The following is a 19569-nucleotide window of genomic DNA, read 5'->3' on the forward strand; positions in this document are numbered from 1 at the left end:
CCCCTACTTCAGCTGGTGACAGAAAAAAGAGTATCAGAATTTGTATGGTTGCAATGAACCATAACCCAGACCTGCTCAGGTTTTGTAAGAGTGGTTATCACTACCGGAAGATCAGCAATGCAGCTGGCCTACAGATGATGAGAACTTTTTTGTTTGACCTGATTTTCTTTTACTCCAAACTGCCTTCCAGGTAAGAACGCTTGGCTGGAAGCAGCTTTCTGACACCCACCTCGGCTTTGCCACTGGGAAAGACAGCACTGAGCCCTCTGCCTCAAGCACAAAAATCTCAGGGCCCCTGACGTACCCTGATATTGTCTCAGATTAGGTGAACCGTAAGGGCATCATGACTGACAGCTTTTATTAGAATTCTGTAGTGGCTCAGTGGTAAAGAATCCACCTGCCAATGCAGGACACATGGGTTCAGTCCCTGAATCTGGAAGATCCCCTGGAGAAGCAAATGACAATCCACTCCAGTATTCCTGCCTGGGAAGTTCCACGGACAGAGGAAACTGGGCTGGCTACAGTCCATGAAGTCACAAAGAGCCAGACATGACTTAGCAACTAAACAACAAATAATTGAAGCAGAATGACAAGTAATTTCCCAAAAGAAGACAGGGTACAGTGGCAGATAAAATTAGATAACTCTTCATTGGAAGGACTGATGTTGAAGCTGAAACCCCAATACTTTGGCCACCTGATACGAAGAGCTGACTCATTTGAAAAGACCCTGATGCTGGGAAGGATTGAGGACAGGAGGAGAAGGGGACGACAGAGGATGAGATGGTTGGATGTCATCACCGACTCAACCGACATGAGGTTGAGTAAACTCCGGGAGTTGGTGATGGACAGAGAGGCCTGGCGTGCTGCGGTTCATGGGGTCGCAGTCGGACACGATGGAGCGAATGAACTGAACTGAGGGTGTTTCTATACTATTAGATCTAGGGGTTATGGACTCTGCTGCGTCCTCCCAATGGGAAAATTATCCTTCTAATTCTCACTTAGAGGAGGCAACCTCCTCACAAATCTGTGATGCCTTCCCTGATGCCCTTTCCCAACAGTTATCCTCTCTTCTCTACTAGTTTTATAGCTTATTCATATTACTGTGTCACACTGGGTTGTTTTTAGATTTATTAGTTTTATATGTGGGTGCAGTACAAGCAAAGGTCCTGAAGGCAAACTGTCTGAATATAAAAATTTACTTCTCTTATTACCAGCTTTGAGACCTAAGGCAAATTATACAACCACTCTAGGCCTCAGTTTCCTCACCTCTGACGGGCTTAGCAGTACCTCCTTCATAAAGGCCTTATGAAGTTTAATGACTTCATATATATCTCAGTACTGCTATTAGTGGGCCTAACAAACGTTGATATCCCTGAAACCTTCTGGATGAATATATTTGCATGAGCGAGTTTGAGAGGTGGGATTGGGAGACCCAAGAAATGACCCACAAGATGGCAGTGTTTGAATATAACTTTAGAAATATAAAAGCTTGAAAGCAGAGTCCACCAATAAACCCAAAAATTCAAGGCAAATACTGGAGAAATTCAAGACCATTTCACAGCCTACATGAGGCAACAAAAATTGTGAGAAATCAAATTTATGGATTTGTCAAGCTTAGCATTCTTTTATAATCAGGACAAACTCTATTCCCCCTTTACTACGAGAATTTGTAGTGCTCGTTTCTCAGCCCACCTTAACTTAGATTTGCTTGTGTTCCTTCTTTGCCTAACTATGTGATTAAATCAGATTATCACCACTGTTTCTTTAAGAAGAGGGAGTGGGAGGAGGAGGAAGAGGGAGTGGGAGGAAGAGGAAGAGGAGGAGAGGGGATTGGGGAGGAGGAGAAGAAAAACAGGTTGGATTTAAAATGCAGGCTGGGCACATACTGCATGCCACAAATCTCTAGACCTGGCAGGAAAAGCATCTTTAAAATTGAATTTTAAAATTCACAAGTGAGTGCGTTGGAAAATAAGAACGTTGGCTCTTGATGGTCCAGAACTTAGGAGGATTCTCTGAAAGATGGATAGAAGGCTGGATTGGACAGTAGAAAGTAGTAACAGCCCCAAAACAACAAGACAGGACTGCTACAAAAGACAACAGCAGTGCCGAAAGTGTTCCACATCCAGGGTGGCTGTCAGGAGCAGAAAGAAATTCATACTAAGCCGCAAAGTGATTAACTGGACTATCACAGCAGGAGCAGATAAGCTAACTGAATCTTCCTTAGCCTCCTTCTTCAATGAGCACAGCTGGGATATTTGCCTCCAGGTAGAATATAGGGCCCTCAGTTTAAAAGAGAGGACAGTGGCCATGCAGAAGGTGAAACCTGGAGTAATCAGGAAACTTATACCTCAACACTACCTACTAGCTCTTCCTGTTCAGCAACATGACCCATCCTTTCCTCATACCCCTAAAGCAAGACAGGTATTCAGGTGTGGCTACAGGTCTTATTCCTCCCCACAGCAGACAGCGCTTCCTCCACAAACAATATTGTTCTAATCTCTTTTGTGCACAGATGAGCACAAAACTAAGAATCATCAAATATTAAAGGAAAACTAACATTGTGAGAAATATACATTTACAGATTGAAAGAAGCTCAGCAGAACCTAGGCAGAATAAATTCAAAGATAGCTATGCCCAGAAACATCATAGTCCAATAGCTGAAAACCAAAGATGAAGAGAAAGCACTCCAAGAAAGATGTAGTATTATATAAAAGGAAGAATGACTTGAATCACCATGGATTTCACACCATAAACCATGAAGATGATGTGTGTGTGTCCTAAGTCGCTTCAGTTGTGTTCCACTCTTTGTGACCCTATGGACTATAGCCCGACCAGCTCCTCTGTCCATGGAATTTCCCAGGCGGGTTACCATTCCCTTCTCCAGGAGATCTTTCCGACCCAGGGATCGAACCAGCATCTCTCCTGTCTCCTGCATCGGCAGGCAGCTTCTTTACCACAGCGCCACCTATGACAATGACAGTAGGTCAGTATCTTTAAAGAGCAGAAGAAAGAAAACTGTTAACCCGGACATTGTCCCTCAATAATGAAGGCAGATGAAGATATTTTTAGAGAAACAAAAAGTAAGAGAAGTAACTGTAAGAAGTAAAAGTAAGAGAAGAACTGGCCCACAAGAGATGCTAAAGATCTTCAATGGGAATGCTGCCAATTGGAAACAAAATTTTAGGAAGGAAGGAAGAACATGAAAAACAGAAAATGTTCAAGGAAATATAGTCAACTCTCAGTTTTCACAGCTTTCGTATTTGTGAATTCACCAATGGGCTAAAATTTATGTGTAACCCCTAAATCAGTACTCACAGCTTTCCCGGTCATTCAGGGATACACACATTCAGGGATTCAGGGCAGCGGAAGCTCTGAGTCACCTATTGCAGGTGTTCTCAGCACGTTCCAGATGGGATCAGACGAGACAAAGCTCTGCCTTCCTGTTTTAACTCTCAGGATGCAAACAGGTGTCTTTATATATTGCCATGTTTTTTGCATTCTTGTGCTTTTTATGGATGATTTTGCTCTTTAAAGTGCTCCGCGCCCCCCAAGTGGAGTGCTGAAGTGTTCCTAAGCCCAAGAAGTCTGTAAAGATGCTTTGAGCAGAAAATACATGTGTTAGATCAGCTTTGTTCAAGAATGAGTTATCATGGCCATCAGTTTAATGTTAAAAAAAAAAAGCAGTTCAATCTTGGTTATCATTTCCTTTGCTATGCAAAAACTTTTAAGTTTCATTAGATCCCATTGTTTATTTTTGTTTTTATTTCCATTACTCCAGGAGGTGTCAAAGAAGCTCTTGCAGTGATTTATGTCAAATAGTGTACTGCCTATGTTTTCTTCTGAGAGCTTTGTAGTTTGGGGCCTTAAATTTAAGTCTTTAATCTATTTTGTGTTTATTTTTGGGTATGGTCTTAGGAAACTGGATACAGTTTTCCCAGTACCACTTATTGAAGAGGCTGTCTTCTCTCCATTGTATATTCTTGCCTCCTTTGTCAAAGATACAGTGCCCATAGTTTTTGGGTTTATCGCTGGACTTTATATCTTGTTCGATTGGTCTGTATTTCTGTTTTTGTGTCTTGGTGTCTTGATATTGTCTTGATGACTGTAGCTTTGTTGTATAGTCTTAAGTCAGAAAGCTTGATTCTTCCAGCTCCATTTTTCTTTGTCAAGATTACATTGGCTATTCAGGGCTTTTTTTTGTTTGTTTCCATACAAATTGTGATTTTGTTGTTGTTGTTGTTCTAGTTCCATGAAAAATACCATTGGTAGTTTGATAGGGATTGCACTGAATCTGTAGATTGCTTTGGGTAGTATAGTCATTTTCACAATATTGATTCTTCCGAATGGGAGAAAATAATTGCAAATGAAACAACTGACAAAGGATTAATCTCCAAAACATATAAATAGCTCAAATGGTTCAATATCAGAAAAACAAACATCCCAATTTAAAAATAGGCAGAAGACCTAAACAGATATTTCTCCAAAGAAGACATATAGATGGCCAATAAGCAGATAAAAAGATGCTCAATATCACTAATTATTAGAGAAATGCAAATCAAAACTACAATGAGGTATCACCTCACACCAGTCAGAATGGCCATCATCACAAAATTTACAAACAATAAATGCTGAAGAGGATGTGGAGAAAAGAGAACTCTCTTGCACTGTTGATAGGAATGTAAATTGATACAGCAACTATGGAGAACAGTATGGAGATCCCTTAAAAAACTAGTTATAAAACTACAACATGACCCAGAAATCCCCCTACTGGGCGTATACCCTGAGAAAACTATAATTGAAAAAGACACATGGACCCCCAATGTTCATAGCAGCACTATTTACGATAGCTAGGACATGGCAGCAACCTAGATGTCCATCAACAGATGAATGGATATAGATGTGTGGAACATATATGCTGTTGCTGTTGCTGCTAAGTCGCTTCAGTCGTGTCCGACTCTGTGCGACCCCATAGACGGCAGCCCACTAGGCTCCTCTGTCCCTGGGATTCTCCAGGCAAGAATACTGGAGTGGATTGCCATTTCCTTCTCCAATGCATGAAAGTGAAAAGTGAAAGTGAAGTCGCTCAGTCGTGCCGGACTCTTAGCAACCCCATGGACTGCAGCCTACCAGGCTTCTCCGTCCATGGGATTTTCCAGGCAAGAGTACTGGAGTGGGGTGCCATTGCCTTCTCTGTGGAACATATATACTGAGCAGAATATTACTCAGCTCATATAAAAAAGGAATCTGCTTCTAATGCAAGAGATCTGGGTTTGACCACGGGTTGGAAAGATCCCCTGGAGAAGGAAATGGCAACCCACTCCAGTATTCTTGCCTGGAGAATCCCATGGACAGAGGAGACCGGTGGGCTACAGTCCATGGGGTGGCAAAAGAGTCAGATACAACTCAGTAACTAAACAGAACAACAAAAATAAAAATACAACATATCATTTGTATGATGCAGCTAAAGTAGTGCTCATATACAGAAATTTATAGCTTTTAATACTTATGTTAGTAAAGAAGAGTGACCAAAAATCAAGCACCTAGAGAACAGACTTCTGGACAGAGCAGGGGAAGGAGAGGGTGGGACAAATTGAGAGAGTAGCATTGAAACATATGCATTTCCATGTGTGAAACAGATAGCTAGTGGGAAGTTGTCGTATAACCCAGGGAGCTCAAGCTGGTGCTCTATAACAATCTATAGGGTGGCGTGGGGTGGGGAGTGGGAAGGAGGTTCAAGAGGGAGGGGACATGTGTATACTTATGGCTGATTCACGTTTTATGGAAAAAACCAACAACAATGTAAAGCAATTATCCTCCAATTAAAAATTAAAAAAAAAATCAGTCACTTATGGTTCCATATTTAGAAGCTAGAAAAAGAAAAGCAATGTGAATTCAAAGTGAGGAAAGGGAAGAAAATAATAATAACATCAGAATTCAATTAAACATAAAAAAGTAAAGAAAAGTAGCAAGCTGAAAATTACTCTTTGAAAAGATTAGCAAAATTGACCAACTCCTACCCAGAGTTAGTTATCCAGAAAAAAGTAAAATTTGAGAACTGACAAGAATTTCAAAGGCTTGAAATTATACCGTACTTAGAAAGCTAACTAGTTAGCTTATCACAGTTTCAGGGTTGCTGGCACACTTAATGGGATTCCTAGGCCAGAGATAAGACTTTATTGTTCATGGCACAGCAAATGGAATGAGCTTTATGTTTGCATCACTTCCTTTTGAAATGGGAGGGAAGGAAGCAGGGCACAACCTTTCAAAGAATGAGACAGTAAACTTCCCGGTGGTACAGTGGGTAAGAATCCATCTGCCAGTGCAGGCGACATGGGTTTGATCCCTGGTCCAAGAAGATTCCACGTGCCATGGAGCAACTAAGCTCGTGTGCCACAACTACTGAGCCCATGCTCTAGAGCCCCAAAGCTGCAACTACTGAAGCTCATGTGCCTAGAGCCTGTGCTCCCAACAAGAGAAGCCCGTGCTTCTCTTCACACAGTGATGTGAGGCCCGTGCACTGCAACTAGACGGTAGCCCCCACTTGCTGTAACTAGAGAAAACCTGTGTGCAGCAATGAAGACCCAGGACAACAAAAAAAAAAAAAGAATGACAAAGCCACAGGACATGGTAAAAACTAGTTAGAACCAACTAGATTCAAGATAGTGGAAGATCTAACTTTTGATGGACCTTGAACCTCAATATGTACTCATTGTAAATGGCACCCCACTCCAATACTCTTGCCTGGAAAATCTCATGGACGGAGGAGCCTGGTAGGCTGCAGTCCATGAGGTCGCTAAGAGTCGGACACGACTGAGCGACTTCACTTTCACTTTTCACTTTCATGCATTGGAGAAGGAAATGGCAAGCCACTCCAGTGTTCTTGCCTGGAGAATCCCAGGGACGGGGGAGCCTGGTGGGCTGCCGTCTCTGGGGTCGCACAGAGTCGGACACGACTGAAGCGACTTAGCAGCAGCAGCAGTAATACATTAGCATAAGCTACGGAGAAGGTAATGGCATCCCACTCCAGTACTCTTGCCTGGAAAATCCCATGGACCGAGGAGCCTGGTAGGCTGCAGTCCATGGGGTCACTAAGAGTCGGACATGACTGAGCGACTTCACTTTCACTTTTCCCTTTCATGCATTGGAGAAGGAAATGGCAACCCACTCCAGTGTTCTTGCCTGAAGAATCCCAGGGACCGGGGAGCCTGGTGGGCTGCCGTCTATGGGGTCGCACAGAGTCGGACACGGCTGAAGCGACTTAGCAGCAGCAGCAGCAGCATAAGCTAAGTGACATACCCACCATGATGGGCTTCCTATGTGGTGCTAGTGGTAAAGAACCCTCCTGTCAACACAGAAGACATAAGAGATGCAGGTTCGCCCCCTGGGCTGGGAAGATCCCCTGGAGGAGGGCATAGCAATCCACTCCACTATTCTTGTTTGGAGAAGTCCATGGATAGGGGAGCCTGGTGGGCTACAGTACATGAGGTTGCAAAGTGTTGGACACAACTGAGTGACTAAGCACAGTATACAGCACATTTTTATAGGCTGGGTAATTTCATAGGCTAATGAGTAGAAGGATTGTAAGCTGTGCTAAGTCACTTCAGTCATGTCCAACTCTTTGCAACCTCACGGACTGTAGCCTGCAAGGGTCCTCTGTCCATGGAAGTCTCCAGGCAAGAATACTGGAATAGGTTGGCATGCCCTCCTCCAGGGAATCTTCCCAACCCAGGTCTCCTGCATTGTAGGCAGATTCTTTACTGTCTGAGCCACCAGGGAAGCCCCCATAAAAATTAACCATGCCATATTTCAGGGCCACTCTTGCCTTCTGAGATGGCCTACACTCAGTTTGTATAGCGTGTCTGTCTCTAAATAAATCCACTTCTTACCTATCACTTTGTCTCTCACCGAATTCTTTTTGCAATGAGACATCAAGAACCTGAGTTTCATTAAGTCCTGAGACCTGGTGTGGTCTCAGTTAAAAGACTGTGGGTTTCAATCTCAGTCTGGGTTTCGGCTGGGTTCAGGTCCTGGTGAGTGGCTTCAACTCCCAATCAGAGGTACACGGTTTCACTTTGGCCCCCAAATCCGTCAAGAATGACACAGAGTGGCCCAGGTAGATATTGCAAATGTTAGTGAGTCAGCATCCCAGCTAAGGAACTCCAAGCTAAGGAAAACAGTATTTTAAAATATATTGCAAGTAGACCTGTCTGTTTTTATCCCTGAAACAGAAATTGCCTTTATTATACTAAATAGTAAAAAAATTGTGTCCTCTGCTCCAGAGAAAGCCACCATGGCTATTTACCAAGGCTGTTTGCTATACCAACACAACAACCTTGAGAAGACAGTGGAAGACAAAGGCTGTCAGTGTCCTCCTCACAAGATGTGCAGAAACATGAAGACACATAAGTAGATAGGGTAGGGGTTCCTGGAGACAGAGAACCAGGTAAGGCTTTTTTGACACAAGAGAAGCCATTTGGGGCCTAAGCCATTCTGTGATCTAAGCCTGCACAGTGCTCATCCTTCAACAGGGCTCAGTGATTATTTTAAGGAACGAAAGAATGCAAGCCTAAATGACTAATATCAGGCAAGAGAAGTGAAAATAGCAGAGATAATAAATCACTTATAAAGACTACCAGTTAATGGTAATGACTAGCCTGAGGCATAGAGAAGGAAATGGCAACCCACTCCAGTGTTCTTGCCTGGAGAATTGCAGGGACGGGGGAGCCTGGTGGGCTGCCGTCTATGGGGTCACAGAGAGTCAGACACGACTGAAGCAACTTAGCAGCAGCAGCAGCAGCAGCCTGAGGCATTCTTGAGCTCCTTTGCAGAATTCAAGCTCCCTCCAGCCTTCAACCACCAGATCAACTGGAACCTAGGGAATGACAAAGGCTGACCTTTTCTGATCCTCCTGACTGCTTCAGTCAGCCAAACTTGGACTCTCTTAACCGCTGCCCCAGTTCTATGCTGAATTCTCCCCTGCTCAAGCCCCTTCAGGAATATGAATATGCCATCCCAATCCCTTTGTTGAATATACATGTACCCTTGGCAATTTTGCTATTTAGGGAGACAGTGCTTCGGGGGCAATCCCTGGTATTCTCCTTACTTGGTGCAAGTAATAAATTCTTCTTTCTCCCACTCGTTGGCTTGGTTGTGTCTTTTGACTCAATATCCACCAAGAAGGAAACCTAGTTTTCAGGTAACAGAGACCCATGGGTAATTGTCTCTCAATAAGAACCCTAATTACCAGTATCAAGAATGAAAGTGAAGTCATCACTCTAGATCCTACAAACATTAGAAGGAAAAATAAGAAAACATTATAAACAACATTAGGTTAGGGTGTCTGCCTTTGAGGAATTAGGGATAGATATTGTCTGGGAAAGGGTACAAGAAAACTTTCCAAGTTGGTAAAAAATAATATTTTGTATCTTTACAGGGCTGTGGATTACAAAATTGTATGCATTGTCAAGACAACAGATAGGCACTTAAAATTTGTGCATTTCATTGTTTAAAAGTTACCTCAAGAGGAAAAAAAATAGTAAACAATATGAACTTTAGCGATGTTTTATGCCAACATATTTAAGTGTAAATTAATGCCTGCTATTTACTATGTATCAAGAAATATAATTTGGAGAAAAAGATGAAGGATGATATGTGATAAGGGAAGTATATTAAAAATGTTTACTGTTGTTCACAGTAAAACTCCTCCAAATTTGTTGATTTAAAGTTTTCAAAATAAAAAGAGGAAAATTGACTTAAAAATTGTATAACTCAGGGGCTTCCTTGGTGGTGTAGGTGATTAAGAGTTTGCCTAGCAACACAGGAGACACAGGTCCCATCCCCGATCTGGGAAGGCCCCACGTGCTGCGGAGCAACTAAGCTCAAGCACCACAACTGCTGAGCCAGAGCTCTAGCGCCCACAAGCAGCACCAATGAAGCCCGAGTGTCCTAGAGCCTGACCTCTGCAGCAAGAGAAGCCACCGCAGTGAGAAGCCCATGCCCTGCGACGAGAGTAGCCCCTGCTCACTGCAACTAGAGAAAGCCTGCACGCAGCAACAAAGATCCAACACAGCCAAAAATAAAGAAATCTTTTAAATTAGTTAGTCTGAATTTTCAAACAAATTGTATAAATCAGTTACAATGTATGAACTTGATTTGGATCATAATTTGAACACGTAAGATGCTAAAAATGATGAGACACTAGGGGAAATCTGAACACTGGCTGATTACTTGTTAATTGTTTTTATGCCTGTGTAGGATAAGTTCCCAGGTCCCATAGTTACTCACCTTTACTAGTAAGGTGCATGCTTTCCAGAATTTTGCTGTCAGCATCTGCATTTCTTCCCTGAGGGCTTTCTCTGCCTGCTGAAGTCTTGGCCAGCCCTTGACTGTCTCAGGTGCTGAGGAGTCAATGCTTACCAGAGCAGCTTTCTATCCATGTTTAACTTACAGCCTTCCCTTTTTCGTTACACTTCCTCCTTTTCCCTACTGGGGCTCCTCCTCTCAGACTATTTGCATTCAAGTCTGTGGTATATTACGAGTTTCTGGAGGAACCCAGAGTATGACATTGGAATAATGACATTTTAGTTATGTTTTTTCAAAGTTCTTCATTTTTGGAGATACATATTGAAATATTCACAGATAAAATTATAGCTTGGGGATTTGTTTCAAAATAATTGAGTGTTTGTAGGGAGAGCGGGTAGAGATATGAGTGAAAGACATGGCAGAATCACGATATTGTTGAAGTTCATTGATGAGCATGGGTACTCATTTTACATTTCTGTCTACTTTGTGTATGTTAGAAATTGTATGTGTACATAATTATTGTGTATGTTAAAATCTCTATGTATTTCTAGTTTGTATATGTTAAAATCATTGAGTGCCGAAGAATTGATGCTTTTGAACTGTGGTGTTGGAGAAGACTCTTGAGAGTCCCTTGGACTGCAAGGAGATCCAACCAGTCCATTCTGAAGGAGATCAGCACTGGGATTTCTTTGGAAGGACTGAAGCTGAAGCTGAAACTCCAGTACTTTGGCCACCTCATGTGAAGAGTTGACTCATTGGAAAAGACTCTGATGCTGGGAGGGATTGGGGGCAGGAGGAGAAGGGGATGACAGAGGATGAGATGGCTGGATGGTATCACTGACTCGATGGACATGAGTCTCAGTGAACTCCAGGAGTTGGTGATGGACAGGGAGGCCTGGCGTGCTGCGATTCATGGGGTCGCAAAGAGTCAGACACGACTGAGCGACTGATCTGATCTGATCTGATTTGTATATATTTGAAATTATACTAATCGTACTAAATGACCAATAGGGATTAATGACGATAAGGCAGGTCTGTTAGGAACCTTGGGCACAAACTCTGGTCTGGGTTCTATCAAGCAGATCTACCTCCAATGGGTCAGTGGGTCGATGTGAGGAAGACCTTGGTTTAAAAGTTGATCAGGGAAACTACGTGAATATTCAAAGCAACTTTATTTGTAAAAGTTCCAAACCAGAAACAACCACAATATCTTTCAGTGGGTGAATTGTTCAATAAGCTATGGTATATCCCAAGCTATGGTATATCCATACCCTGGTATACTATTCAACAATGGAAAGGAACTAACTTTTCATTCTTAACTAACACAATAATCTAAATGGATCTGAAGGGCAATAAGATGAGTGAAAAGAGTGAAAAAAAGTCAATCTTAAAATATCATACATGACTGCATTTACTTAACATTCTTGAAATGATGAAAACATAGAGATGAAGACAGATTCATAGTTGCCAGGGGTTAGCCACAGGAAGAAGTAGGTATAACTATGAAAGGATAGCACAAAGAAAATTTCTATGGTGATGGATCAGTTTTGTACCTTGATTCCAGTGATGGTTATACGAATCTATACATTTGCACAGACTGGTATGTGCAAATTCACATTTGCACACGTACAGACACATTCACATTCACACACATTCACACACGTACACATTCACACACGTACACATAAATGAATTCACACATAAAAGTGATAAAATCTGAATAAGGGCCATGGATGGTACCAAGTGAGTTTCCTTATTTGGTTTGTGCTATAGTTATATAAGGGCTTTCCTGGTAGCTCAGTTAGTAAAGAATCCACCTGCAATGCAGGAGACCCTGGTTCAATTCCTGGGTCAGGAAGATCCCCTGGAGAAGGGTTAGGCTACCCACTCCAGTATTCTTGGACTTCCTTGGTGGCTCAGACAGTAAAGTCTATACATTTGCACAGACCTGTGCACAAGTCTATAGTTATATAAGGGCTTTTCTGGTAGCTCAGCTAGTAAAGAATCCTCCTGCAATGAGAGAGACCTGGGTTCAATCCCTGGGTTGGAAAGATCCCCTGGAGGCGGGCATGGCAACCCATTCCAGTATTCTTGCTCGGAGATCCCTATGGACAGAGGAACCTGGTGGGCTACAATCCATGGGGTCATAGAGTCAGACATGACTGAGGGACTAAGCACAGCACAGCATAGTTCTATAAAATGTAGTTATTGGCGGGGGTGGGTGGGGGGGACTGGGTGAAGGGTATAAGGGACTTCCCTGAGCTATTTTTGCAGCTTCCTGGGAATCTATAATTACTGAAAAATAAAAAATTAATATCTTTTCTAAAAAGTAAAGAAATGGAAATAAAGTTTAAAAAGAAAAAGCATTCAGATTTCAAAGGTAAAAGGGTGAAGGTCCTAGAACTTGAGTTGCATATTCAGCACTGACAGTGCAAAAGAACAAGCTTCCTTTCCTCTGTCCAGAAGCAAGAGAGATACAGCCTTCACTGGATAACCCAGTAGCCTAATTATTACAGGCCCTGTAGCCTATAAACCCGATTATAAAGGTTCTCTCAGAAATTATAAGTTGCCCAACATCTTAATACATTCCTTTTAGGCTTAAACTAGACAATGCAGGCTCTGTTGTTTGCACTTTTGAATGCTGGCTGGTTCTTATTCTGAGGGTTTCAATTGCATATCTTAATTTTCTGAGAGATTTAAAAGGGTGATCAACAAAGCCTAAAGCATATCTCTACCCACTGAAACCACTGAGAAATTGATATCAGGCTATAATGTAATAAGGTTACACAATATCCCTCAAGAATTTCTTTGTTTTGAGCCTGAATGTAGCTGCTTGGTTACCTCTAGAAGCAGAGAGGACTGGAACTTGTAATAGTCGGTGGCCCTCCCTTTCTGAGGTTGTTATTCTGAAATCCCAAAGAAACCAGAATTCTGGCATGTCTTCCATGTCCAGAATGTGGGTTTTTCTTCTATAGCTCAATCACGCTATGCGGCACGGTCCTCCCTAAACCCCCTGAGTGACCCATCCTGGTTCTCAGATGGAAGGAAGACTAAGCCTTGGAAAACTTCCTGCTTTTGTGCTCAGTTGCTCAGTTGTGTCTGACTCTTTGCAACCTCATGGACTGTAGCCCATCAGGCTCCTCTGTCCATGGGAATCTCCAGGCAAGAATACTGGAGTGGGTTACCACTTCCTACTCTAGGGGATCTTCCCGACCCAGGGATCAAACCCGCATCTGTTGCATTGGCAGATGGATTCTTAAACACTAGCACCACCTGGGAAGCTCCTTCCTGCCTTTAAGCACAATGTTAAGTGAGGGCTCTGAAAGGGGGATACTAAAGGCAGCTGCACAATTGCCCTCTACTGTAGGCTGATCAGGAGTGGACAAGAAGACCGGCACAGGACCAGAGGAGAAAGCAAGAGAACAGACTGAAACACATAGTTCAGAAAACCGAAGCAAGACTCAGAGAAATTATCTTGGCCTAAGTTAAAGAAGGAGGAAGACAGCCAGGGTCTTAAGGACCTCATTTCCCCTATAACCATTATGACTGCTTTACCTTCAATGTGCATGTGGATTTGGATCCTTGCTGGTGTTGGCAATTGGCTCCTAATTTGCTCAGCCTTTAACTGAGCAAGAAGAAATTAACTTATGAAATTTATAAGAGCAGAGCCATGTGAACAACTTCATTTGAATGGAAGCTTTCTTTGGTCCCAAACAGAAAAGGTCATTGTCAGTGTCCATCTGTTTCCTGATCCCAGTTTTAGGTTTGTGGATAAAATGCAGCTGAATAAGCACTTCCTAAAAATTTACATCGTTGCCCAATGGACCTGTCCCCAAATGGAGATGACAGAGAGGTACATGTTACAACTTGTGTAGCAATTTCTTCTTCACGGCTTTGTTCTTTTTAAGTCTTCTAAAACTGCCACCGTTAGATACTTAGATTTTTGACCAAAGACAAAAACAAAGCAAAACATAGTGAATAGTATCATAGTCACGGTACCTCTAGACCAGCTGAGGTCCACCATTCATTATCATCATCATTGCCTACTTTTCTTTGGTGTTTTCCAGTTTGGAAGTTACTTTAACATCCTTTGTCTCCGATTATGATTTTGCTTCTCAGCAATAAATCCTGAGAAAGAAGTAGGGACTTACAATCAAAAGGTTTATAATAAAAAAGATGATGCTCTAAGGGGTTAAGTGACTTACTCAAGGTCACAGAGCCAGTAAAAGATTCCTCATCCATCACATCAGAAACAGACTAAGCTTGCTGCCTCCTGTCATGCTAACGGATTACATGAGAGAAAAGGGAGCCCTGGGGAATTTCCTCTAATCACCCCACATTAGCTGAACTGCACAGATTGCCTTCTACTTCCTCTCAAATCCCATTGCACTTGCCATCTGTAAAATTCACTTGAGCTCGTTCTTGCATTTTGCCTTGTCTTGCTTTTTAAAAGTTGAATAAGTGAATGGGTGAGTGCTGTGTGTGTGTGTGTTTTCCTGCTTAGTCGCTTCAGTCACATTTGACTCTTTTCGACCCCATGGACTGTAGCTGTACAGGCTACTCTATCTGTAGGATTCTCCAGGCAAGAATACTGGAGTCGGTTGCCATGCCCTCCTGACCCAGGGATCAAACCTGTGCCTTTTACATCCCCTGCCGAAGCAGATGGGTTCTTTACCACTCGGACCACCTGGGAAGCCCTGTGGGTATGTTAACACCCTTATTTTATATAAGGGTGTTAGAAACAAGGACTAGAAACAGGAAACTAGACTCCTGTATTCTCACAAAATTTAATGCTGCAATACTTATAGTTTTTATTTGACTTTAATTAAATTAGATAATAGCATGAGAAATATGGACGTTGGCCCTAAGAAGACAGAAAAAAGGAAAATTTTAGTGGAGGAAGACCAGATATTTTTAAGACTATGGAGTCTACATTCATTTATCATTCTTTCTTAAATATTTTCATTTAAGAAAATGTGTTTCATTTCTTTCATTCTTAAATTTTTTTTTAGTATTTATTTATTTGGTTGTGTAGGGTCTTAGTTGCAGCACTTGGGGATCTTTCAACCAGCATCCCCAGCACTGCAAGGCAGATGCTTAACCAATGGACTACCAAGAAGTCCCTTGCCATGACTTTTAATTCCCTGAATTCTTGGGGCACATGCCTGCCTCAAACTCAGTGGTAATCCTGGGTCAACCTACACCTCAGCCTTCTTCACTCCTTACCTTAGTTATGCTGGAGACAAGATAACAACTAACAGGAAGATGAACACACACTTGTGTAAATAATGAAGGGTATCTGAACTGAGAAGACCGAAGGTAAAACTGCCTTCCAACATGGCTTCATCTTAGAGTGCAAATGATGTGAGCAACATCAAGCTTCTCTTTGTCATTTCAGGTTGCCTTCCTTGGGGTTGCCTTTGTTCTCAGGCCAGGCACCGCTCCATCACCTTCTGGTGTGCAGCAGTGCTCCTGTGAATTCAGATGTCATGCTTGTTCTTGCTCCTTGGTATGTGATCTATTTTATCCCACTTGTACATGTTCAGTGGTTCAGTTCAGTTCAGTTGCTCAGTCCTGTCTGACTCTTTGCAGCCCCATGAATTGAAGCATGCCAGGCCTCCCTGTCCATCACCAATTCCTGGAGTTCACTCAAACTCACATCCATCGAGTCAGTGATGCCATCCAGCCATCTCATCCTCTGTCGTCCCCTTCTCCTCCTGCCCCCAATCCCTCCCAGCATCAGAGTCTTTTCCAATGAGTCAACTCTTCGCATGAGGTGGCCAAAGTACTGGAGTTTCAGCTTTAGCATCATTCCTTCCAAAGAAATCCCAGGGCTGATCTCCTTCAGAATGGACTGGTTGGATCTCCTTGCAGTCCAAGGGACTCTCAAGAGTCTTCTCCAACACCACAGTTCAAAAGCATCAATTCGTCAGCGCTCAGCCTTCTTCACAGTCCAACTCTCACATCCATACATGACCACATGAAAAACCATAGCCTTGACTAGACGGACCTTTGTTGGCAAAGTAATGTCTCTGCTTTTGAATATGCTATCTAGGTTGGTCATAACTTTCCTTCCAAGGAGTAAGCGTCTTTTAATTTCATGGCTGCAGTCACCATCTCAAGTGATTTTGGACCCCCCAAAAATAAAGTCTGACACTGTTTCCACTCTTTTCCCATCTATTTCCCATGAAGTGATGGAACCAGATGCCATGATCTTCATTTTCTGAATGTTGAGCTTTAAGCCAACTTTTTCACTCTCCACTTTCACTTTCATCAAGAGGCTTTTTAGTTCCTCTTCACTTTCTGCCATAAGGGTGGTGTCATCTGCATATCTGAGATTATTGATATTTCTCCTGGCAATCTTGATTCCAGCTTGTACTTCTTCCAGCCCAGCGTTTCTCATGATGTACTCTTAAGCCTTACAATTCTAAAATTTTGAAATAATCTTTTTTTCCATCATATCCAGCAGGGAAAAAACAAATATGTGTCCCAGCATTCATGGTAAAAGTCCTAGGTTGTGTGCCCACTACTGAGCCAGTCACTCTGGCCAGGTAATTCAGATAAACTGATAATCTTAAACTCTGTTCTGTGTTTCCATATTGGTGCTGGAAAGGGAATTAGTTTCCCTAGAATCTCATGGATCCCAACTAGAAATCAGTAGCTACTAGAAAGAGGGAAATAACACTAAAGAAGTAACTAACAGGTGTCCTCCACTGCCCTTTATCTTGACTGATGGGTGTTACTAGAAGAAATTAAATAATTATGTATAATTCATAAATGAAAATGTGTGATCTCTAATGTCTGCTGGATTCTCATTGCATTATTGTCCCTCCTTCACAATTCACTCTCTACTGAGCAGTTCTCCTCGGCTTATTGATCAAGTATCTTTCTTCAAAAAACAAACAAAACTCACCCCAACTAATGCCACTGAACTATTACCTTGTTTATCTGCCCTCACAGCCAAACATTTGAAGTCTTCACACAGTGGAAACCATAATAAAATGAGACAAAAGTAAGGTCCCTGCAATACACAAGATACCCATCATCACCGTCCTCCAGCTAATGAGAGTGACTACTACCTCCTTACAGTCTTCCCTCTAGTCCACCCTCCTGATATAATTTATTGAGATACCCAAAGCATAGAATTGCCCCCACTTTTTGGTAGTGAGTAAACCCCTCATTTCCTACACTCTCCCCCAAATTACCCAATTAATCCAATAAAGCTCAAATCCAATAAATAGGTTCCTTCTAACATGCTCTTATGCAAACACCCCTTGGTTCCTCATGGTGAGCGTTCACATTCCTTTGCAGTGAGTAATAAAACCAACTTGTTCAACTAAACATATGTACCTGGTGGTCTTTGGCTGGAGGGTGTTGGCAGCCCTTACTGTATCCATAGATGTATTCACCGAAATCCATTAAGTACCTTTCGTTTCTCTCCTGAATTACTCCAGCAGCCTCAAAAAAAAAAAAAAAAAGATTTTCCTTGTTTCCAGTCTTATTTCGTCTAATCTATATCCCAGAGTCCTTTCCAGGGTGACCTTTCTGAAATTCAGATCTAATGATGTCACTCCCATGATAAAGTCTAAGTATTGGAGCCTAGCCTGGGACACCCTCCTTGCAATCACACCTCCTACTAGTCACGCCCTCTCCAACTCCAATTCCATGCACCAGTCACGACGAATTTGCTCGTAGCTCTTTCAAAGCACTTTTCTGAATTCTGGCATGATCTTTGGACCTCTTGTGATGCCTAGAAATCATCTAGCTCATTTTTATTTGTTCTCGAGCATTTTATTTGGTTTCAAGACATGGCTCAAACATTTTGTCCTCTGGGAAGCCTTCTTGAATATCTCTGGGAGCCACTGGTCTGTGTTTACTTTTCTCATATCACGTGTCATGCTGTACCGTATTTACTCATCTGTTTTTCTATGAGGTTGCCAACTTCTTGAGGACCATGACCTTGTCTTCTTCATCCTGATCCCCTCCCATGAGACATCATACCCAGGTTCTTCTGCAATGTTTGGAAAGGGAAGTGGGGTTAGGATATTCAGGGAGTGAGAACAAACTGCTTTGTGGATGGAGCCGAGAGATGACAAATGTTTTGCAGTTTATAGGACAGTCCAGCACAAGAATTATCTCAGAGATTTATCTCCCCCAGGGACTTCCCTGACAGTCCAGTGGTTAAGACTCTGAGTGCCTACTGCAGGGGCCCAGGTTCAATCCCTAGTCAGGGAACTAGATCCTCTAACTAAAGATCCTGTGTGCCATAACAAATATCCAGTGCAGCCAAATAAATAAAAAAAAAGATCTTTCTCTCCCAAAATGCCAATAGCATCTCCACTAAGAAACAGCCTAGATTCTATTCTATACCTTGATTCACCAACAGGTATTCGTTGGTTGAAGGAATGACTAAATAAATATGAATGAATAAGTACAACAACATAAGCATGAAAAAATAAAAGGGAGAAAGGCAGGGATCACTGTATTGGAGATGCAAGTGTACCCCCAAGGGGAGAAATTGATTGGCAAATTCATGCTTTGACAATTTAATTTTTTCTCCTGGTCATATTTGCTGTCCCTTTCCCCTGGGATTGTGAGTGCAAGGTACAAACTGGATTGAAAGAACTAATTCAAGTGAAAAGATTCATACGAAGATAATCTGCGGGGGGAGATAAACCCAGGTTATCTAGAAGATGCTGGTTCTCAGTCGCTCAGTTGTGTCCCACTCTTTGGAACCCCATGGACTATAGCCCACCAGGCTCCTCTGTCTGTGGAATTTTCCAGGCAAGAATGCTGGAGTGGGTTGCTATTTCCTTCTCCAGGGGATCTTTCTGACCCAGGGATCGAACCTGCGTGTTCTGCATTGGCAAGCAGATTCTTTACCACTGAGCCACCTGGGACGCCCCTATCTAGATTGTGGTGGGGGCTTTCATTTTTGTAAGGCTGCTCAGAACATTTGGCCTCTGACATTTACCTCATCTTTTTCAAGACAAGATGTTTTAATTCTGATTTGAACTTTATATTCAACCATTTAACCTAAGGCCCATTACTTGCAGCTTATTGTTGCTGCAAATTAAAATCCGCAGGGAGCAGACATGCACTGTGGTTTTATTTGCCAGTGTAAGTACTGTGTGACTCACATCAACCCTTGAGGGGAATCTCAGCTAGGTAAAACTTTTCCAGGGCTCAACTTTTTCTGGAATAACTTTGTCATTAAAGACACAGGTACTGAATCAAAAGCTAATTGAATCAAAACTGTGAATAATT

Source organism: Bos mutus, chromosome 9 (genome assembly GCF_027580195.1).
Source record: "Bos mutus isolate GX-2022 chromosome 9, NWIPB_WYAK_1.1, whole genome shotgun sequence".
NCBI classification, from domain to species: Eukaryota; Metazoa; Chordata; class Mammalia; order Artiodactyla; family Bovidae; genus Bos; species Bos mutus.